We start from the raw sequence: 21577 nt of genomic DNA, 5'->3' as shown, positions 1-21577 counted from the left end.
TATAAGAAGTGTTGGTGTAGATATAGACATTGTGATACTATAAAGGGCTTTATAGCCTGGGAATCTTGGTGGAAGTCTTAAAAATACCATCTTAGTATTCTAAAGAGTTCTCTGGAGTTCACCCATAAATTAAAATGAAAATAAGATTAAGTTTTTATTTACAGTTTCAAATTTACTAGATCATAGGGCTAGTAAATCATATTATTGATCAGAGAAATAACTAAGATAGAGTGACTGAGACTTTGGCCCAATGTGCTAAAATTTAGAGGGTACTTGATGATTTTATACTCCTTCTACAGTAAGAAAACACTTGTTTAATAGCTCATCAATAGGAACAGTTAATTAAAATAAAAGACCCTAAGATGATGAAATAATATGCTTCTTTATTCACTGAGGTTGGGTTCCAGGTAAGTTTTTCTATGGCCTGACCTGCTCTTTTCTACCCCCAACCCCTAAAGCTTCCCCCCATCAGTGACCTCATGATATCCCAGGATCTCCCCCTCCTTCAAGAGTTACCAAGATTGTTAAATAGAGCTCTGCCTTGGTATTCAATAGCTGAGGAAATCTGAAGGAGACTAATAAGTAGATAACGTGACTTACAAAACTCAGTTTATCTCTGCCTCTGAGCTGTAGACCACCCTGCTTAAGGCACTAAACCGTTTCATGCAAATTATCTCTAAATAAGCAACTTGCTGATTTCAACTCACACAAAGAAGGGGAGCAGTCTTTCCATATGTTATAACATACATGGAAATCAGTTAAGTGTGAACCATCTATAAACAGAGCCAAGTACATAAAGCTTTATTTTTACTCTATATAAATAAAAAGGCAACATAATCCAAGATTCCATAAAGGTTCACTGTTCCAGGATATTTCATATTGGTTCCCTTCCCAGGTACACGAATGACAACCTCAGTCTGAATATGCTGTTTACATACCCCCACTACTAATTATGCCTTTCTAAAGGGAGCAGCAAAGTGGGTGGAGTATGTTATACTCTTTAGTTTCTGGCATCATGGTGAATTTTCTCAAGGGCAGCAAAGAAATGGAAAGGGGCTCAAAAGTAAAATTTTCCAGAACAGTTAAGAAAAAATTTTTAAATTAAGTCCCCAGTGTTCCATCTTAGTTTCATCTCTGTAAACAATGTGAAGCCCCAGTTTCCCTTAGTGCTAGTACATCAGTAAAATAAGCTTTTCAGTCTTTAACAGCTATTTTGAATACATAGTTATAGAGCAGGATACATCATCTCACTATAAAACATGAATGCTAACATAGGCCCATTTCTCCTCCAAAGGCAAATTCCAGCGGTTTTACCGAAAATTCCCTAGTGCCATCTGAAACCAGCAAACAATTCCTAACCAAGTTTTAAAAGGCCAATGAAAATGTGGTCTGAGCCACATACTGGTTTCAATATGACTTTGCAACCAAAAAAAAAAAAATAATAATAATCCCATTTTTTTTTTTTTATTCTTCAATAGACATCCCTGAAAATGGGCTTGATTTTTTGCCTTTTTTAAGTTGCAAAGGTTGTCAGGAAAAATTGAGGATGCCCTCCAGCGCACTGGGTGGACCCTTGTGGGAAACTTATTAAAGGAGGTGAATGGCAGTCACACAGGATGAACAGGCATGGCTAGGTTATATTCTACATCACTAGAGGGAATATTTAGCAGGATGAGGTCACAGATCCATTTGAATATTTGCGTTTCTAAGTATACAACCTTATTAAGAAACAGGGGATGGGCGAGTTTAGACAATTTGATGTTACAGTTTGGGTTGATAGCAGGAAGGAGCCATAGATATCTAAGGTAGTATCCATACGGTGTCATTCCTTCCTTTTTTCATCCAGTAATTTAAAATGTATTAGGTGTCTGCTCTGTCAATTAATTAGGTGACTTGAACTATGATGATATGGCTGATTGAAAGATGAAAAAATCAGTTGTTTTGCAGAAGAAAAGAACAATTTAACTGATTTTCTGAGTGCCAGTCATCTATCACTATAATATCAAATAGATGCATTTAATATACTCTCTGTTCTCAGCTTAAAAATACTTCTGATCTTCCATTTAATTCTGAAGATGCAAGAAATAATAATAATAAAATAAGAATAATAAATAGCATTTATATATTACTTTGCAAAACGCTTTACCCTCCCTATTTTACAAATAAGAAAATTGAGGTAGAAATTAAATGATATGTCTACGGTTACATGACTAGTAAATACACAGCCCTGGGATTTGGACTCAGATCTCCCTGCTGTCAGATCCAGAGCTCTATCTATTAATCAACTTTCCTATTTCTGCAGTACCTAAATTATTTTAGAGGTGGTAGAACTTCTACAATATCATATCCCAAGGCAGTTACCTCAATCTGCCTAGAGAGCTATCTTCTTTTTCCAGAAGAATTTCCTTGAAACCTCTCTTCAGTCAAAACTTCCAGATGATAGGCTCTCTAGTTTTCTCCTCTCTTAAGGTGTTTGAAGATCTGTCTTCTATTCAGTTCCACAGGAATTATCCCATGAGAAGAAAACAGACCACATGTCTCTACTCACTGCAAGGAGCAGTGAAGGGATCAAACCACTGAGGATTAAGAAATTTCTAGGTGACTTTCATCTTAAGGGACCCTCATTTTATGGAGATGAAAGTTTTGCTGTGGTAACTTCTGGAACTCCAATATTCCATGAGATGTTGTACCCAAAGAGAATGTATAATTGCATAATTCAAACCAATTATAGATAAACATATCCAATAGGAATGATATCTACTGTCCCTGGCTCCCTTTTCACTCCAAAAAAACATTTAATAAAATGCAGCATTTCTAAAAGAAAAATGTTATTTTTGTTTTACTTACACACACACACACACACACACACACACACACACAAACACACGTTCCAAAAATCCATTTGCATGAATTGAGTTCCAGCCAAATATTATATCACATCTGTGAATAAATGCTCTTTAAAAATTCAGTCCCATTTTTAAAAATGAAAATTAATGGGGTTTCCAGTCTTTAGCACTAAATTTAACTTGCTCCCAAAATTCTTTTCTTCCAGTGTTGGGTGAAAATCTAATTATCGACCTAATCTTTCCAACTTAGGTTCCAGATACTGTATATAGTCCTCCTTCATATTTTTTTCACCTTCTATCATGCACAAGGGCATCCCCAAAAGGACCCTGCTGTTCATTATTTAAGCAACTGTAAAAGTCATTTTGCCTTTTTCTCTGTATATTGGGTGTATATGCGTCTGTTTCTGTATCTGTCTCAAGGAATGTTTCATCATTGATTCTTTGTGTGATTCATGTGTCAGTCTCCCCAAAACTGGAAATTTCCTCAATGTATTGAAGTTGAAGGAATTGCTTATACCCTCACAAGCAAAACTGTTTAATCCATATTAACTTTTGTCATTTAGATGATTTAAATGTATTCACATACACATGTACATATATAGATATATACACAATGAGTGAATATTCACAATGGAGTGGGGGAGGGGTACCATGAAGGAAGAACCTTATAGAAAACTGCATAAATTGGTGAAAGGGATATAGAAAAAATAATATGTTTTTACTTGTATACACTAAAGTCAAGATCTGCAGCCTTATTGGCTCTCTAGGGGCTCTTTAACATGACTGTTTATATGTAAACTCATGCATAACCAATCACCTGTGTTCTTGGAACATTTTCCCCCTACAAATGACTAAATTTTGAGTGCATACTAGGGTTGCTTTCATGTTTTGTTTCTGACATCTCTATAATATGATTAGAGTTGAGGTTTTAGTTTTCTTGATTAATCTCTTTGTGCCTATATTTGTGCCTATATTTTAGTGATCTTTGTTAAAATGAATCACTGGTGACATTCATAAGGATGCTTTAGTCTTAACATAACAGCTCTATGAGGACAATTTCTGAATAGTTTTCAGCTTGAATCTCAAAGTCTTACTGTCATAGTCTTAGATACATTGGAAAATGAAGTCATCACCTCACCTGGAATTTCCTTTTTCTACCTTCTGTCTTAGGAGATAGTTTATTGTAGTAACCACTTTCTGATACTTAATTACTTTTCTCACTTTCTGCCTAGGCAGTAAATTATTCAAACTTGCTTTCTACTGAACTCATTCTCAGTATCCCTATTCTTTTCTCTCTGCTTCCTAAGTAAAGACTATCTTTCTTCTCCTGAATCTGGTTTTCATCTCTACAAACTGGAAATCCTGCATGATCAAGGCACCTCTTAGTCTAATCAAACCCATTCTTGATGAGGTATTTTAGACAACTTCTTATGCACAAATTATTCTCAGTTATGGGCTACAGTCTAATTATTATATACTAACCATATGGCTTTCTTTTATTTTCTCCTGCAATTTTGATTCTTCTGAGATCATGGTGATTCATGATTTACAACTATAGAGAATAACTAAGAAAATGCCTATGCTAGTGTAAATGAAAAAAACACATAATTAAACAAAATTAAATATGTAATTATAAATGATCAAGCTTGGCCACATAGAAGAGTTAAAAAAAAAAAAAAGTATTCTCCTTCCTTTATTGCAGAAGTAGGGGACCATAAGTACAAAACATTACATATCCTGTCAGATACAATCAGTGTGTGATCGGTTTTACTGATCTCTATTTCTTTTTCAAAGGAATACTCATGAAGTATGGGGGAAAGAGAGAGAAGGGATAAATCTAGAAATGAATATGACATAAAAACAAAAGTATTTTTTTTCCAAGAGTAGGCTTTTGAATCATTGAGAAGTCTAGGATCACTAGAAGTTCCACTTATATAAATGTAATGAAAGCCACTTTATTCATTTCTGGATCCATCTCATCATCCAACTGCAGTGCTTGTCCAAGATGTGTATATGTGTGTGTGTGTGCATTTACACACATATATACAAATAAACTAATTCCATGGGCTTCCATTCAGATACATGTTAAAATCTGGATAATATGTGTTGGTTCGGTGGGTTGAAGCTACTTTGCCTTTCAGTATGGATATACAAGCTAATCTCTTTTATATGACTGGATTTCATTGAAGACATTTTGTTGTAGACCAGAAAAATCTAGGAAATATCATCATCAATAAGGAATCCTAATTATATTTGTAATCTCTGCAAGATGTCCTCTGTACCACCTATGAATATGTGAATAGAGCATGTGTATCTTTGTGGCAAATATCTCTGTATCCATGTCTGACCTATGTGATATTAATATAGGTGTGATATTAATATAGGTGTTAGGGCCACCTTAATTGAACATACCTTTTCAGTCTATAAGTTGTTCTGCCTAGTAAAATTGTTTGGGGGATGTATTGGGGAGTGGGAAGGATGGAAGTTATATACCAACTAACATAATTGTTGGAGCATACATTTAAAGCTAGAAAGAGACCCCAAAATTCAACCCCCTCATTTTACAAAAAGAAAATTGAGTTCCAGAAAAGTTAAGTAATTTGTCTAGGATTAAATCCATAGTAGCTTGAAAGAAGAGAGAAGATAAAGAGTGCTAGCATGTCACAAAAGTCAAAAGCATTGAAAAAGAGCAAGGTCTGCACAGTTTGGCTCGAGACCTAGCTAAATTATATCATTCTGAGAGCATAGGTAAAATAAACTGAAAAGTGGAAACAAATAGACAAAAGAAAAAAAAAGGAAGAGGAGAAGAAGGGAAGGAAAAAAGAGAAGAGAAAATAAAAGGAAAGGAAAAGAAAAATAGAAAAGGGAGAAGAAAGAAGAGAAGAGGAGAGGGGAGGCAGAAAAGGGAGATAAAAAGAAATGGTTTTGGTCAGAGTCATTGTCTTTACTTTTGTCCATTTTCCATTTTTCAAAGGCAAAAACTTATTTAAATATTAAATTGTGGTCACTGTAATTGCATGCAATGACTTCTCATCTTCCTTCCAATTTGCTATTAATTTGAACTTTACTCTAACTAGTCCATGATCTGTCTGCACATAAACAGCTGATTTTCAAATGCCTACTGGAAACCAGTTGTTTCCTGCCTATATAGATATAATCAATTTCTACAACAATGTAACTGAAAAAAAATCATGAAAAGGAAGCTGAACCCTGCATAACTGAAAAACCAGTAATGGTCCTCAGGAACAGAAAATGAAAGTTGCCTATCCCCACTCCACAAAGAAGTGGCAGGCTCCTAAAACAGACTCACATAAATTTTCAAATTCATTCATCATAATAGTTGTTTTTGCTTAATTATTTCTCTTTGTGACAAGAAAAGGTTTAATTCTAGGGATGGCAAAATAGATCCAAAAATGACAGTGATGTAAAATCAACACAGAAAAAGAGGAAGCATCTGAATGCAAGTCTTCTTGACTCTGAGACTGACTATGCTCAATAACATGCTGCCTTTCACTATTTTATGACCTGCTTATTCTTGCAGTTTTCAGGCAGAACAAATAGAATGACCAAATCTAAAGTGTCTAAATGGACTCTGGACTCCAGAGACTCCAGCTTGAGTTTCTTTTCCTCCTTGACTCCAGACCAAGGAAAGAAAAAATTGACTATATGTCTACTTCTAGCCAGTAGTTAGCAGCAGTACGCCTGACCCCCACACATATTCTGTATATGGAAACTTCTCCCCATTCATGGAGAAAGGGTGACTAGGAGTTCACTTCTCTAAATACAGACCTCTTTCAGGGCTTTACATCTAGACAAGCAAGTGTATTTTCTGGCCCCATCCCCAGCCACACATCTCCCACTGGGCTACACATGAGAGCTGGGATTGTGCCCCAGCACCCTCATACAACAGCTGGCTGCAACTAGGGGAACAATTCCCCCTTCTTCAGACACTCTTGCTAGTTTTTGACCTACTCATTTTCCCTCCCACCCTAGGAAAAGAGAGCACTTAATATTTAGGGAGCCTATGCCTTCCACATTTGGAAGGATATACACACTTGGAATCCTGCAAAGGCAAAGTAAACACCCACAAATCACTGTTAATTTGTAGTTTGCAAAATCTTTGTAACAAGCATCTGAACTTAGCTCTTTTAAGAGTAACGAACCCAAACTCATTCTTCTTAATAGTGATGCTCATGCATAATCCTTATGAAATGAAAACCTTATTTTGGACCCAGACTACCCTCCCTTCTGAAGCACATAGATCTTCAGAACTATAGTCTTTTCCCTGGGAAAAGTAAAATAATGAAACATATTCCTTTCATTAAATTGACTTTTTTTCCCCTTACTCTTGTTCTTTCCCATTTTTAGATTTATCATTTCTGCTTTTCTCTCACAGGGTTATTTCTTTGTGCCTCATTTACCTCTCTGTTAAACCTTCCTTAGTTTAAAATGATTTGCTTTTTAAAACCAAGTTCACAGGAGCAAAATATGTTTGCTGGCATCTTTCCACTAGTCTGTCACCTGGCTCTATGAATTTAAGGCCTTTTTCTTTAGGAATGCACATAGTTGTTCTGATTAAAGATAAAGCAAAGAATTCAATTTTTTCCCAAGAAAGGTATGCAGAGTTTTTCTTTATGCCTGCGCAACAAAGAGAATAAGCAAGTGAAACCAGTTTGTCTATGCCCCTCGCTCCTAAAGCATTTTCTTGTGTCATATAAGAAGTACTAAAGTCATAATCCACCTGATTCCCACCACCTGCACTACCTCTTCCCCACCTCCATGAACCATAATGAATTCATTCCAGGTACATAGTAAGCATTTAATAAATGGTTATTAGTATAACCAAAATCTCTCATTTTACAGATTAAGAAAATGAAATTCAGAGAGAAAAGTTAAATGATTTGCCCGGGGTCTTTCAATCTGTACATCTCGGAAGCAAGATTTAAACCCGATTTTCCTGATGTCAGGTTCACTCAACCCCAAAAAAGTCCACAGACCAAAAGTTCCAGCAGTTCTACCAAGCTGGAACCACTTGGAATGTGGGTCTAGTAATGGATAATGTTTAAGTCAGACTGGCTATAGTCAGAGAGTCTTCTCAGCAAGTTGGTACCAGGTGATTAATTTTTTGCCCTAACAATTCTCTAAGCACGTCTACAAAGTTATAGAAAATCTTTAGGACATATAAAATCCAATCTGACTCACAAAATGATTAAGTGATTCACCCAAAATCACTCATAAGCACCTGAAGGAGAATCTGAGGCAGGACTTTTCCTGAGTCCAAATGCAATGCCTTATCCATTTCTCTATGTTGCCTCTAATGATAAGCTGAATGAAGAGAACAATGAAATTACCTTGTAGTATCAAAGTATATTAATTTTTCATGATAATGTGAGTTAGTTTATAAGCCCTTGAGAGAAATGTCCCAGATTGAATGATAGTAAAATAAGGTAGATTCTAAATTGGATGAATGACCTAATGCAAAGAATAATAATTACCAAATTGAAGTTAATCTAGAAATGGTTTGCTAGCAGAGTGACCCAGGGATCTTCCCTTGTCCTTGTTCTGTTCAATATAAAGATATTGATAGAATCAGGGTCTAAAAGTACATAAACAAGCAATAATAGGGCCACATTTAATAAGATCAAGTTTCATGGGTAAAAAGTATGAAGTCCTATTCTTGATTGCATCTTTAAAAAAAAGTCCAGGAGAGATGAGTCATGGCTAGAAAAGAGTTCAGGTAAAAAATACCTGAGGGTTTTGGTCGATTGCTGATTAATATGTAATATGTTTCAGCCATGTGATAACAAAGCTAGCAATAGCTACTGTGGTTTATGATCCTCTAAATAAAAAAGCTTGTTGTATGTACCCTGTGATGGCCTAGCCTTATCTGGGAGTGCTTTGTCCTTTCTGAGGTCCACAATTTAAGAATGACACTTTAAGAACTGGAGCATGTCTCAGTTTTGTAGCCAGCAAACAGTGTCTGTTGCATAGTTCTTATTAACTTACTGAATGATTGCTATCCACAGGAGGGGAACCATGATGATGCAAGAACTGGAAAAAAATTGTCATGAAGTTCCATTATATATTTGAACATCCAGTTTAGCATGGATAAGTTAAGATTTCTTGATGGCTTGACCCCAAAGAATAATGTATAGAAAAACACAGGATTATAAAACTATATTATAAAGCAGCAGTCTTCAAAACCATAAAGTACTGGCTAAGAAATAGAGTGGTTGATAAGTGGAATAGATTAGATTCATAAGACACAATAGTCAATGACTAATAATCTAGTGTATGATAAACCCAAAGATCCCAACTTCTGCAATAAGAACTCACTATTTGACAAAAATTACTGAGAAAACTGGAAATTAGTATGGCAGAAACTAGGCATTGATCCATACCTAACACACTATACCAAGATAAGGTTGAAATGGGTTCATGATTTGGGCATAAAGAGTGATACTGTAAGTGCATTAGAAGAACAAAGAATAGTCTACTTCTCAGATCTGGAGAGAAGGAAGGAATTGTGGCCAAAGAAGAACTACAGTAGATTATGGAATGCAAAATGAATAATTTTGATTATATTAAATTTAAAAGTTTTTGTACAAACAAAGCCAATGCAGACAAGATTAGAAGGGAAGCAGTAAACTGAGAAAACATTTTTTTATCCAAGAATCCATTTGGGTTCTGATAAAGGCCTTATTTCAAAAATATATACACATTCAAGAAATGCCTAGTACATTGTAAAATGGATTAGAGGAGTTTTGAGATTCTTTAGAATTTTGAGGTTCTGGGATATATAGATATATTGATATAGAATAAGGTGTGTGACAAGAATCTAGTACATTTGGAGAGCTGTGAGCAGTCGAAAATATATATACTAAATAGTGATAACCTAAGCTAAAGCTTCTTAAACTTATTTAACTCACAACACCTTTTTCCCCCCCGAGGAAATTTTACATGACCCCAGGTATATAGGTATATGAAATAGATATACTAATAAAACATTTGCTGATAATATATCATAATTTCAAGACTCCCATATTCAGTTATGAGACCCCAAATGGAGTCATGAACCACAATTTAAGAAGCTATCATTTTGCCAATGACACATCATCCTATGGTCATAGAATGCTAAAGCTGGAAACAATCTTTGAGATTTCCCATTTCAGTCCCTTCATCTTACAGGTGAGGTCACTTAGCCCATAGAGGAAAAGGAACTTGCCCAACACCACACAGCTAGTTAGTGCCAATACTAACCAGAGCCCAGATCTTTAGATTTTCAACCCAATTTATTACACAATTCCACATGTATTTCCATCCTCAACTATAATATTGATTAGGTGAAGTCTAGTTTTGGTGCATGGGAACCAAAAATATGATGAGGCTTAGGTTTTGGGGTTCCCTTTTATAGGGAACCAAATGATAAGGTCTAGATTTAGGGAACCAAAATAAGATTAGGGTTTCTGGTGGTCAGGAAGTTCTAGTGGCAAGTTCAGGGTTCAAGGAACCAAATGGAGAGATTTGGCTCCCCTGTACTCCCTTGGAATTTGGCGCAAGGGTAGGGAGTTTTGGGGAACCCCTTCTGACAGCACAGATATTCTCTGTAAAGGAATTTACGAAGCCAAAAACCTGGATTGATAAAAGAGGTTTATTACAGGGATTGGGAAGTAAGGTTAGAAATCCTGACAGAAGCATAAAGTCTTATTAGGTGAGGATAAAGAGAGAGTAGCACTGGAAAATAAATATTATTCCAGTGGGCAGAGGCTTCCTTGGCATAGCATGGTATGTTTGAAACCTCTGCAAAGAGAGGATTTTAGATTGGCTCTCATAATAGGAACTTTGGCTATAAGCTGAAGGGGGCTCGTGGGTGGAGTCCCAAGTTGGCTCATCTATTAGCTGGGTTTCAGCTTGAGGTGGAATTTGAACTTAGCTCTACTGATTCTCCAAGACCCTTCTTTACACTGAGCCACACTGTTCTAGTTAAACATAACTAATAGTGATTAAAAACCAGATTATATTTCTTTACTCTCCATAGTATTCTCTAGTATCTTTAAGGGGGAAGGAATGTTGAGTATGTCTAGTCTCTGTCATTGGCTCCAGCCTCCACCAATGGTGTTCCCCCAGTGGTAGGAGTCCCTTATTCTTGAATTCCTTTTAATCACTTCACATTCAAATTAGCTTTTACAAAGAAACATTTCTTTCAGCCCCTTCTACATCACTGCCTCATCATGGTGGAAAGGCTTGTATGGTTCTGAAACTATAAGCTGTGCTCAAGACAGACTCAAGACAAACAGGTCATAATGCAGTTCTGACAAAAAGGTGATCTACTAGAGATGGAAATGGCAATCAAACCCCAGTATCTTTGCCAAGAAAACCCCAAGGACAGTTTTAAAGGAGAATTAAAAATCATGGGGTCACGAAGAATGAAAAATGACTTAATGACTAAACAACAATTTATTTTAAATGTTTAAGAACATATACAACATCCCTTTAATTCCTAGCAGCATAATTCCTATCCTCAAGTTTAAGGTCCAGGTATGCTGGTTTCTCAAGGCTTTCTTCCTGGACTCACCACCTATGATGACTTGCCTCCAAGATCACCATGGCTCCATTTTTGTAAGGGAATTTCATTGCCTGCACCTAAAACCAAAAAAGACAAATAAAATAAATCAAAATAAAACTGTAGTCCAATTCTGAGACCTAAAGAGAGGGATAGGGAAAAGTAAAACTTTGTTCTACTTAATTCATAGTGCCTAAGCTTTGGACATAGAGAACTTTCTCTTTTAGGGTGAGAGAGGAAGGCAGAGACCTCCTGGTCATTTTAAAGATGCAGCTTATTCTAATTATATAGCTAATAAAAAGAGGCTACTTCCATCTGTAAAGTAAGGAAATGCAGAATGTTTTCTTCCAGAAACAGATCTTTGGTCTTTCCCACATGAATGTGTCTATGTTTGATGATTTGGAAGTGTGCAATGTCTAATTACATATAATTTTGATTTAATTGTTGTTACTATATTCCTATGAATCCTGAATAGGTTCATTCATTCAACAAGCATTCATTAAGCACCCACTAAGTACTGAGATTAAAATGGGGAAAAATATGAATCATGGAGTTTATACATTCTTCTTGAGGAAAGTAACATGTACAGATGCGTCAATTCAAAACATACATCAACTAAAAACAAAGTAGTATAATTGGAATAGAGTGAAAAGTAACGAACATTTGGGATACCAGAAAGGCTTCATATAAAAAGTAAAACTTGTGTGGAGTGTTGAAGTATGCTAAGGATGCTTAGAAGTTGAAGTTTAAGAGAAAATATATTCTAGGCACAAAAGACAGGTCAGTGAGGTGAAGGCAGAAGATGTCACATTCCATAGAGGGAACAAGTAGGTCAATTTCCCAAGCTTTATAAAAGAAGGTTACTTATGGGGTCTCAGAAATAGTCATTCATTGAAAGACATAAAAATGTAAGTCAGTGAGCAGGAGAGATGAAAAAGAATTCCAACAAAAGCCTGGGGCTCTCAAAATGGATCAATGTCTAGAAACACCCTAATATACTTCATATCTTTGGAAAGCTACAAAGAAAATAAAACTAAATGACAAGTAAAAATTATCAAGCTATAGGATCAGGCAAAACCAGTAGCAGACTAATTTATTTCCAAGTGAGATAGCACAGAATCTTGAAGAAATGACTTGTCTCTTTTGAAGAAAGTTTCCAATTGCTCTGAGCAACTATAGTCTCTGAGTAAGATGTGGCAAACTTTATCCATAACAACAACTCTAATGAGGAGATGACTCCAAGGCTATAAGATGATCCACTGATCCAAAATCAACATTTCTCCTCTCAAAGGAAACAAGGCCTCTCAAGAATCCTGTGAGCCCTTCTAGTGCTCTAGTAGATGCCAACAGTGACTGGAATTAATCACTATTATTCTCACCTAAAGCAACATATGAAGCCAAAGGATTACAAAAACAAACATCTCTGCTAGGGCAAATAAATGCAGATAAAGCTTTTTTCTTCAGTTTGTTGACATTCTTTTCTGCCTGGGTAAAACATGTTAAGAGAGTTTTTCCCTTATCTTTCTCCAAGTCCTACATTCCAGATCCAAAGTCCTACATTGTATAGAAACCGTGAAACATATAAATTCACCTTAAGCTGCTTTCATTAAAGATGAATGGCTGGAAGCTGTTTTATCATATAAAGTGAATATGAAGCCAGAAAAAGAGCCTGGACATCTTCCAGATTCTATGTCTATATGACATAAAAATACCCAATTAATTCATCAGCAAATCAGCTGCTATATATGGAGTCAACTAAATAGTTGACAGAATTTTTTGATTTCTACTTCAGATGTAGTTTTTTGTGTTGTCATCTCTGGAGACATAGTTTCCATTATTAGGACAAAGTGACAAAAACTAAAAAGATGATTGAATTTGGAGACTGAGATCTGGATTCAAATTTCAGCTCTACTTCCTTAGATCTATATGCCTTTGAGCAAGGCCCTTCTGTTCTGATGGGCTGCGTTCCCTCCTCTATAAAAAGAGGAGGATCAATAATATCCATCAATCCACAAGCATTAAGGATTTCTTGTGTACCAGGTGCTCTGATAAACTGGAGATACAAAATAAGACACAATAATGGACCCTATCCTCAAGGATCTTATATTCTTATGAAAGTTGTCCAAATAACTGCACATCTAAGTGGAGGGGAAACCAAAGGGAAGACCACTGGAGAAAGAGACGAGAGAACCAAGAAAGGTTCCCTGCAATAGATATTTCATTCTAAAACTATAATCCTAAATCATAGAAACAACTGAAATAAATTAATAAATATTCATTATTACCACCTATGATGAACCTCAGAATTGTGTCAAATGTTATAGGGCATAAAGAGAAGTGGGAATCAATCTTCTGTTCCATCTGTTCCTCTCAATCTGATATATATATATATATATATATATACTAGATAGATAGATAGATCTACTATGTGCCAGGCACTGTGCTAAGTACTAAATATTATCTCATTTAATCCTTACAATAACCCTGGGAGGAGGGTGCCTATTAAAAATTATTGAGGATCTCTCCAAAGAGTTTTTGTTTATCTGGATTATATTTATAGATATTTACCATATTGGAAATAAAAACTATTTTTGAAATTGTAGACCCTCTAAAAGGGTTTCAGAGATCCCCAGGATTCTCTAGACCATACTTTAAGAACCACTGACTTAGACCATATAGCTGAGAAGCATCTCAGACCTGATTTGAACTCAAATCTTCCTGACACCAGGGCCAAAATTCAAAATAAAACATATAAAATACACATAAGACACATTATGTAAATTGTTTAACCTAATGAATGCTCTAGAGCTTTAAAGAAGCTTAGTGTGCAATGCAGTCAAGATTAGAGGGAAGTAAAAAACAGGGGTAAATTTTTTTACATTCAAGGGTTCTGATAAAGGCCTCACTTCTAAAATATATAGAGAACTGAATTAAATTTATAAGAATACAAGCCGTTCTCCAATTGATAAATGGTCAAAAGATATGAACAGACAATTTTCAGAAGACGAAATTAAAACCATTTCTAGTCAAATGAAAAAAATGTTCTAAATCACGACTGATCAGAGAAAAATGCAAATTACAACAACTCTGAAGTACCACTACACACCTCTCAGATTGGCAGGAAAAGATAATGATGAATGTTGGAGAGGATGTGGGGAAACTGGGACACTGATACATTGTTGGTGTAATTGTGAATTGATCAACCATTCTGGAGAACAATTTGGAACTATGCCCAAAGAGCTATTAAACTGTGCATATCTTTTGATCTATCAGTGTTTCTACTGGGTCTGTATCCTAAAGAGATCTTAAAAACGGGAAAAGGAACTACATATGCAAAAACGTTTGTAGCAGCCCTTTTTGTAGTAAGGAGCTAGAAACTGAATGGATGCTCAGTTGAGCAATGGCTGAATAAGTTATGGTATATGAATGTTATGGAATATTATTGTTTTATAAGAAATAATCAAGGATGATTTTAGAGAGGCCTGAAGAGAATTACATGAAGTGATAGTGAGTGAAATGAGTAGAACCAAGAGAACATTGTACATGGTAACAACAAAATTATATGATGATCAATTCTGATGGACAGGGCTCTTTTCAACAATGAGGTTATTCAGGCCAATTCCAAAAGACTTGTGATACAGAGAGCCATCTGTATCACAGAAAGAGAGAACTGTGGGACTGAGTATGGATCAAAATATAGTGTTTTTACCTTTTTGTTGCTGTTGTTTGATTTTTTCTTTCTCATTTTTTCCTCTTTTGATCTGATTTTTCTTTGCAGCATGACAATTGTGGAAATATGTATAAAGAATTGCACATGTTCAACATATATTGGACTAATTGCTGTCTAAGAGAGGAGGGAGAGGCAGAAAAATTTGGAACACAAGGTTTTGAAAAGGAGAATGTTGAAAACTATCTTTGCATATATTTGAAAATTAAAAGTATTATTTAAAAAAAAAAAAAGAGGGGCAGCTAAGTGGATCAGTGGATAGAGCATTAGCCCTGAAGTCAAGAGGAGCTGAGTTCAAATATGACCTCAGACACTTAACACTTCCTAACTGTGTAACCCTAGGCAAGTCACTTAACCCCAATTGTCTTAGCAAAAAAGCAGGAAGAAGGAAGAAAGAGAAGGAGGAAGAAGAAAGGAGGAGGAAGAGGAAGAAAGAAGGAGAAAGAAGAAGCAGAAGCAGCAGAAAAAGAAGCAGAAGCAGCAGAAAAAGAAGCAGAAGCAGCAGAAAAAGAAGCAGCAGCAGCAGCAGAAGAAGAAGAAGAAGAAGAAGAAGAAGAAGAAGAAGAAGAAGAAGAAGAAGAAGAAGTAGAAGAAGAAAAAGCAGCAGAAGCAGAAGCAGAAGCAGAAGCAGAAGCAGAAGCAGAAGCAGAAGAAGAAGAAGAAGAGCCAAGAGCCAAAAGTCCTTACAGGAGACATTCTCTGCTCTGTCTAGCAATTGCCTGTTTATATAATTACTTACAGTGATAGGCAAGACATAACTTGAAATCAACCAAGATTTTAGGCAGATCCCCCTTTTTAACTGAACTGACTGGTTTTAAAAACTAATTTAATTAGAGTAAAACTGGTTATACATCTATACATAGACATTTTCATGGTTCAGTTCAAGTCAACACACTTCTTTTTAAAATAAATTTTAATATCTTTTGCTCCTACCTTCATGTTACTTACATTTTCTGATATGCCCTTTAGATACCCCACCCAAAGAGTCAGACCTCATAAGAAAAAAAAAGTGGAGGGAGATAATTCAGCAATAGTAACCAACATCAAATATCAAAAATAAAAAAATCGGATATCATAAGCAGTTCAACATTTATGAAATTCCTATTTGCAACACAAAATGCTAGTAGTACCTAAGTTCAAATAATACCTCAAAGACACATTATTTATGTAATGTTTGACAATTCACTTATTCTTTCTCAAACTCGGTTTCTGCATCTGAACAATGGAAATAATAATAGCACCTACCTCACAGGGTTATTTTTTGAGAATCAAACAAAATGATATGTCCAAACTGTTCCTGGAGAAAGAGAAATTTTTCAATAGACAACAGGTGAGATATGGTGATGTTCTCCAGGCTGGGGAATTTTTGTGCCAATTCATGGATTTGAGGACAGAATGAGAGCAAGGAAATAAAAATGATTCTATTTTGTTGGAACTTCTCTTCTGCATGAAGAGAAGTAGTATGAAATAAACCTAGAATATCAAGATTGTGGAAAGTCTTGAATGACAAACTAATTTGGTAGGCAAAGACAAGCCACAAAAGACTTTAGAGCAAATTTTTGAGTGAAATAATTAAATCTGCATATTAAGAGAACTAGTTTACAAGTTTAGTTCTTCAATCCTTACATTTTATTTAATAATATTATTCATAACAATCCTTATAACACACTTTATATTTCATAGGCGATTCAAAGGTAGGTGATTCAAAGGGTAGAGCACTGGACCTGAAGTCAGGAAGAAGTGAGTTCAAATCTGACTTCAGATACTTCCTAGCTGGATAATCCTAAACAAATTACTTAATCTCTGTCTGCCTCAATTTTCTCAATTAGAACATGAGAAAAAATAATAGTATCTACCTCCCAAGGTTATTATGAAAATCAAATCAGAAATATTTGAAAAGTGCTTAGCACTGTGCCTGGCATATAGTACATGCTTACCCTCCCTTCCTCTTACATCTAGTTTGGAAAACTATCTTTCTATATCCTGACTCTGTACATTCATCTCAGATATCCCTCATGACAAAAATGTATTTTCTTTTCTTAGATGTATGTCTCTTAAAATGTTTAGCTTCTTTTATGACTCAGGGAGTACTCATCCATGATTCCTACTATTTGTTTAATGCTTTCTTAATCTTCAAATTACTTTTTATTTACTTAATACTTGTTTTATTCCTAAATAAGATATAAGTAAGCTTCTTGAAGGTAGAGACTGTTTCATTTTTGTTTCTGTCCAGTATTTAACATAATGCTTTATGACTAATGTTTTTTGAGTTTTAATAAATGTTTGTTGAATTGCCTTGCTTGAATTAATGTATAAAATAAGCAGTTCCTGACTTATTCATCATATCACAATCAATTGAAAGTAGTCATATCATCAACTGGTAAGAGCAAAGGTCAAACATCAGTTAGAAGACTAAAGAGCTGATACAATTACAGTAGCTAGAGGGTTAATTGTTAAATATGCTATCAACTCTAAAGGCGGGGAGGAGCAAGCAAAGTAAGATTTCTCCCTCCAAGACTCGACTCATACTAACTGGATTTGACTATGGAAGTTTTGCTTCAAAGGGCCAGTTTCTTTTGGCTCATTGCCCCAGTCAGAGATTTTACTCCTGGGACACCTCCAAAATAAAGCTTAGGTATAAAGCTCATGTGTCAGTTTCTTTAAAATGTGGATAATCAGATTCCAAACTCCCACACAGATACTTGATAGATATTGGACATGGGGTAGATTTTATTTTACCCCAAAGAATATTTGTAGACTCATAAGAATCATACATAAAAAGACTCACATAAGCCTATGAACAGATGTAAAAAATGTGGAGTTAAATAAAGCATTAGTTTTCTCCCCCAGAAGAACACTGTAAATAAGCCAACTCCTTGTCAATCCAGTGAGTCCCTCTTTCTCACAATCCTACAATCTACCCAAGAAAGCACTACACTACAGCTTAGATTGTCCCTGGAAAGTAAACATATTTTAAAGGTTGATCAAAAAAGCAAAGCCTTTTACATGAGACTATCAATATCAAATAATTGGCTAGCTTTAGTCTTCAAGTGAGACAATGGGCAAAAAATAGTTGAACTAGCCATTTCTCTCTCTAAGGAAGAGTTGCATGAAAAAATATACAAAGATCAGGTATTCAAAAACAATTCTTTCAGGACACATACCTGAAAGTAACTATCACCTCTATATGCTTCTGTAGAAAGTCTATGAATAATTTGTGTGCTAGAGTGGTTAAATAGGTGAAATGTGGGGGAGGCTGGAGAAAAGTAGGAGGGAGAGTGAGGAGAATGGGAATAGGAGTAAAGAGAGACATCAACTCTCTCCTTTTTTACTTCAGTCTGAAACAATGGACAAGGGAAAAGATGAAGGGGGAATAGGGAAAGACAAGAGAGTGGAAAATGTATGAATTGGCTCATCTTATTTTTACGGAGCACCGGAGTGAATGGGACAGACTCTAATATTCAGCCAACCAATACCAGGAAGCATGCCTCCATTCTGCAAGGAGGTCTCATTCATTTGTATCCAAATAATGGCTCACTATAAATATTCACACTGATTAGTGATTCCTCTGATAACTTTTTTTAATAATACCTTTTTATTTTCAAAATACATGCAAAGATAGTTTTCAGCATTCACCCTTGCAAAACCTTGTGTCTCAAATTTTTCTCCAGTATGCAATCCAGTATAGATTAAACAGGTACAATTCCTCCAAACATATTTCCACATTTATCATGCTGCACATGAAAAATCAGATCAAAAATGGGGAAAATAAAAAAAAAAAGCAAAAAACAACCACAAAGATGAAAATAATGAAAATACTATGTTATGATCCACATTCAGTCCTCATAGTCCTCTCTCTGGATGCAGATGACTCTCTCCATCACAAGTCTATTGGAACTGGGCTCAGTCACCTCACTGTTGAAAAAGCCAAATCCATCCTTCTAATAACTTCTTCAATTGTTTCCAGTTTTAAATATCTGTTGCCCTAGCACATTAAACTAAGGGTACTTTTAGGTATGTTAACCCTGTCCTCCAATCCTAGTTAGCTTTTTGGTGACTGAGGGAAGCTTCAGCAATTGACCTTTAGGCACAGTCTTTGATGAATAAGGCACTTAGACACTACCAATATTTACTATCTTTTATGAGGGCCCAAATCTTTCATAATTTGTAACTGAATATTACACTCACCTTCAAATGAATAAGTTTATAAATTCTATAATTCATACTTGTCTCCATACTTGTAAAAGCCAAAAACAATTTTAAAAGAAAAATAATATTAAATAGATATGAACCACTCACCAAAAGATTCCAGAAACCAGCTCAGCTAGCAAATATATGATTGCTTTTACCAGACATTGAAATATAATAGTCAAGAGAACACTATCTTGAAATAAAAGCCCGTTTGGAAAATATCACAAAAGATCATAACAGATAATTATGATGAGTATTAACTTTAAAAATGACCAAAAGCAGTTAAGAAAACAATCAGTTTGCAAACTTCTTGATGTTAGAGACAACTGTTTTGGGAGTAATTATGTTAATTTAATAATTATTAACAATAATGTTAGCTTAACATGAAAACCCCATTTTGTTTCAAATGGTTTTTCTATAATGAGACAAGAACTTATGTATAATTTGGCACTAATGGGTATCTCCCAAATGTGATAAAAAACTACCAGTGACATATGTGTGTTCCCCAAATTTGTTAAACAGTTGACAAATACCTGTTAAGGATGCTAAGAAATTAAAACTTTATTGGTAATTTCATTTCAACATAAGTTTCATTTTAATCATCAATCAGAATTTTAATGTAACTTGTAAATGTTTTTACCCAGAACAATAAAAATAGTCTGAAGGCTCTAGTCATCAGTTAGCTTTATAAGGAATTCAGCTGGTAGTTTGTTCTTAGAGGGGTTGATGTTTTTATTTGAACAGATAATTGCACATTATCAATCAATAAAGAATGTATGCACTGATGAGTATTAGGTTTGATTTAGTTTTTTCACTGGACTCATCAGAATATGTAATGCTAAATGAGCTAGACATGTATATCATGTATTTTGTCAGTTAAACCAGATCATCCCACATGCACTTGCAGATAGAATCAGGAGGAAAATAAATAGATTAGAAAGGAAATATATCTTCTAGTGTTTCTATACTTATCTATTCTCATCAGAGATGACCATATAACCACTACATTTATATTCTACCTCTTCTGTATGATATATTACTAATGAGCTTTAAGAACAAGTGTCAATGACACCAAGCTGAACTTCATCAAATTCAAACACAAGAAATTTGTCCTGGAGTAAAACAATTTTTAAAAATTAGGTTTTAACATATTTCAAGTAGGGAAAGATTTAAGAAGAATGGGAAACTATCTGGGGGAAGAGGTGGAGGGAAGGAGGGGAAAAATTGGAACAAGAGATTTGGCAATTGTCAATGCTGTGAAGTTACCCATACATATAACCTATAAATAAAAGGCTATTAAAATAAAAAAATAAAATAAAAAAGAAGAAAAAAAGAAGAATGGGAAACTAAACAGGTGGCACTTTTAAGAAGAAAAAGTTAAAATCTTCTCAAAAAAGATTACAGAAAATTATGAAAAAAATAATTTTTCACTGTGATCAAGTTGGATTTATATAAGGTATGCAAAGATGATTCTACATTTTAAAAGTATCATAAATAATCATATTAAAAACAAAAAACCCAAACCACACGATTATATTAATAAGATACAAAAACCTTTGACAAAACACAGCAGTTATTAGTGCTAAAAACCCTACAAAGTATAACCTTAGAAGAATCACTTTTAATATGATAAAAAGCATTTAAAATCAAAAGTTAGCATTATATTAATGAGAGACACTAAAAAATGTTCCCAATAAATACAAAAGTAAGGTAAGGATGCCTTTTTCTGTAGTAAATACAGTACTAGACTTGTAGGTAGAACTGAGTCTGAGTTCAAATATTGACTTAGCTACTTAGCTGAAGTCAATTAATCTCTGAAAAAAATCATTTAATCTCTCTCAGCCTCAGTTGCCTCATTTATAAATTGGAAATTATAATAGGATCTATCTCAAAGTCTTGTTATGAGAATCAAGTAAAAGAAAATATATGAAGTACTCTACGAATAATAAAATCTTGCAGTCAGGTAGCACAGTGGATAGAGTGCCAGGTATAGAGTAAGGAAAATTATCTTCTTGAGTTAAAATTTGTCCTCAAACACTTACTAGCTGTGTGACTCTGGGCAAGTCACTTAACCCTATTTGTCTCAATTTCCTCACCTGCAAAATGAGCTGGAGAAAGAAATAGCAAACCACTCCAGGATCTTTGCCAAGAAAACCCCAAATGGGGTCATAAAGAATTAGACATTACTAAAAAACAACTAAATGACATAAACACATTTTGACTCAGTGCATGCCTTCCCTAGGAAATCAG

This window comes from Sarcophilus harrisii, chromosome 2, assembly GCF_902635505.1.
Source record: "Sarcophilus harrisii chromosome 2, mSarHar1.11, whole genome shotgun sequence".
NCBI classification, from domain to species: domain Eukaryota; kingdom Metazoa; phylum Chordata; class Mammalia; order Dasyuromorphia; family Dasyuridae; genus Sarcophilus; species Sarcophilus harrisii.
This window is presented reverse-complemented; position numbering follows the sequence as displayed.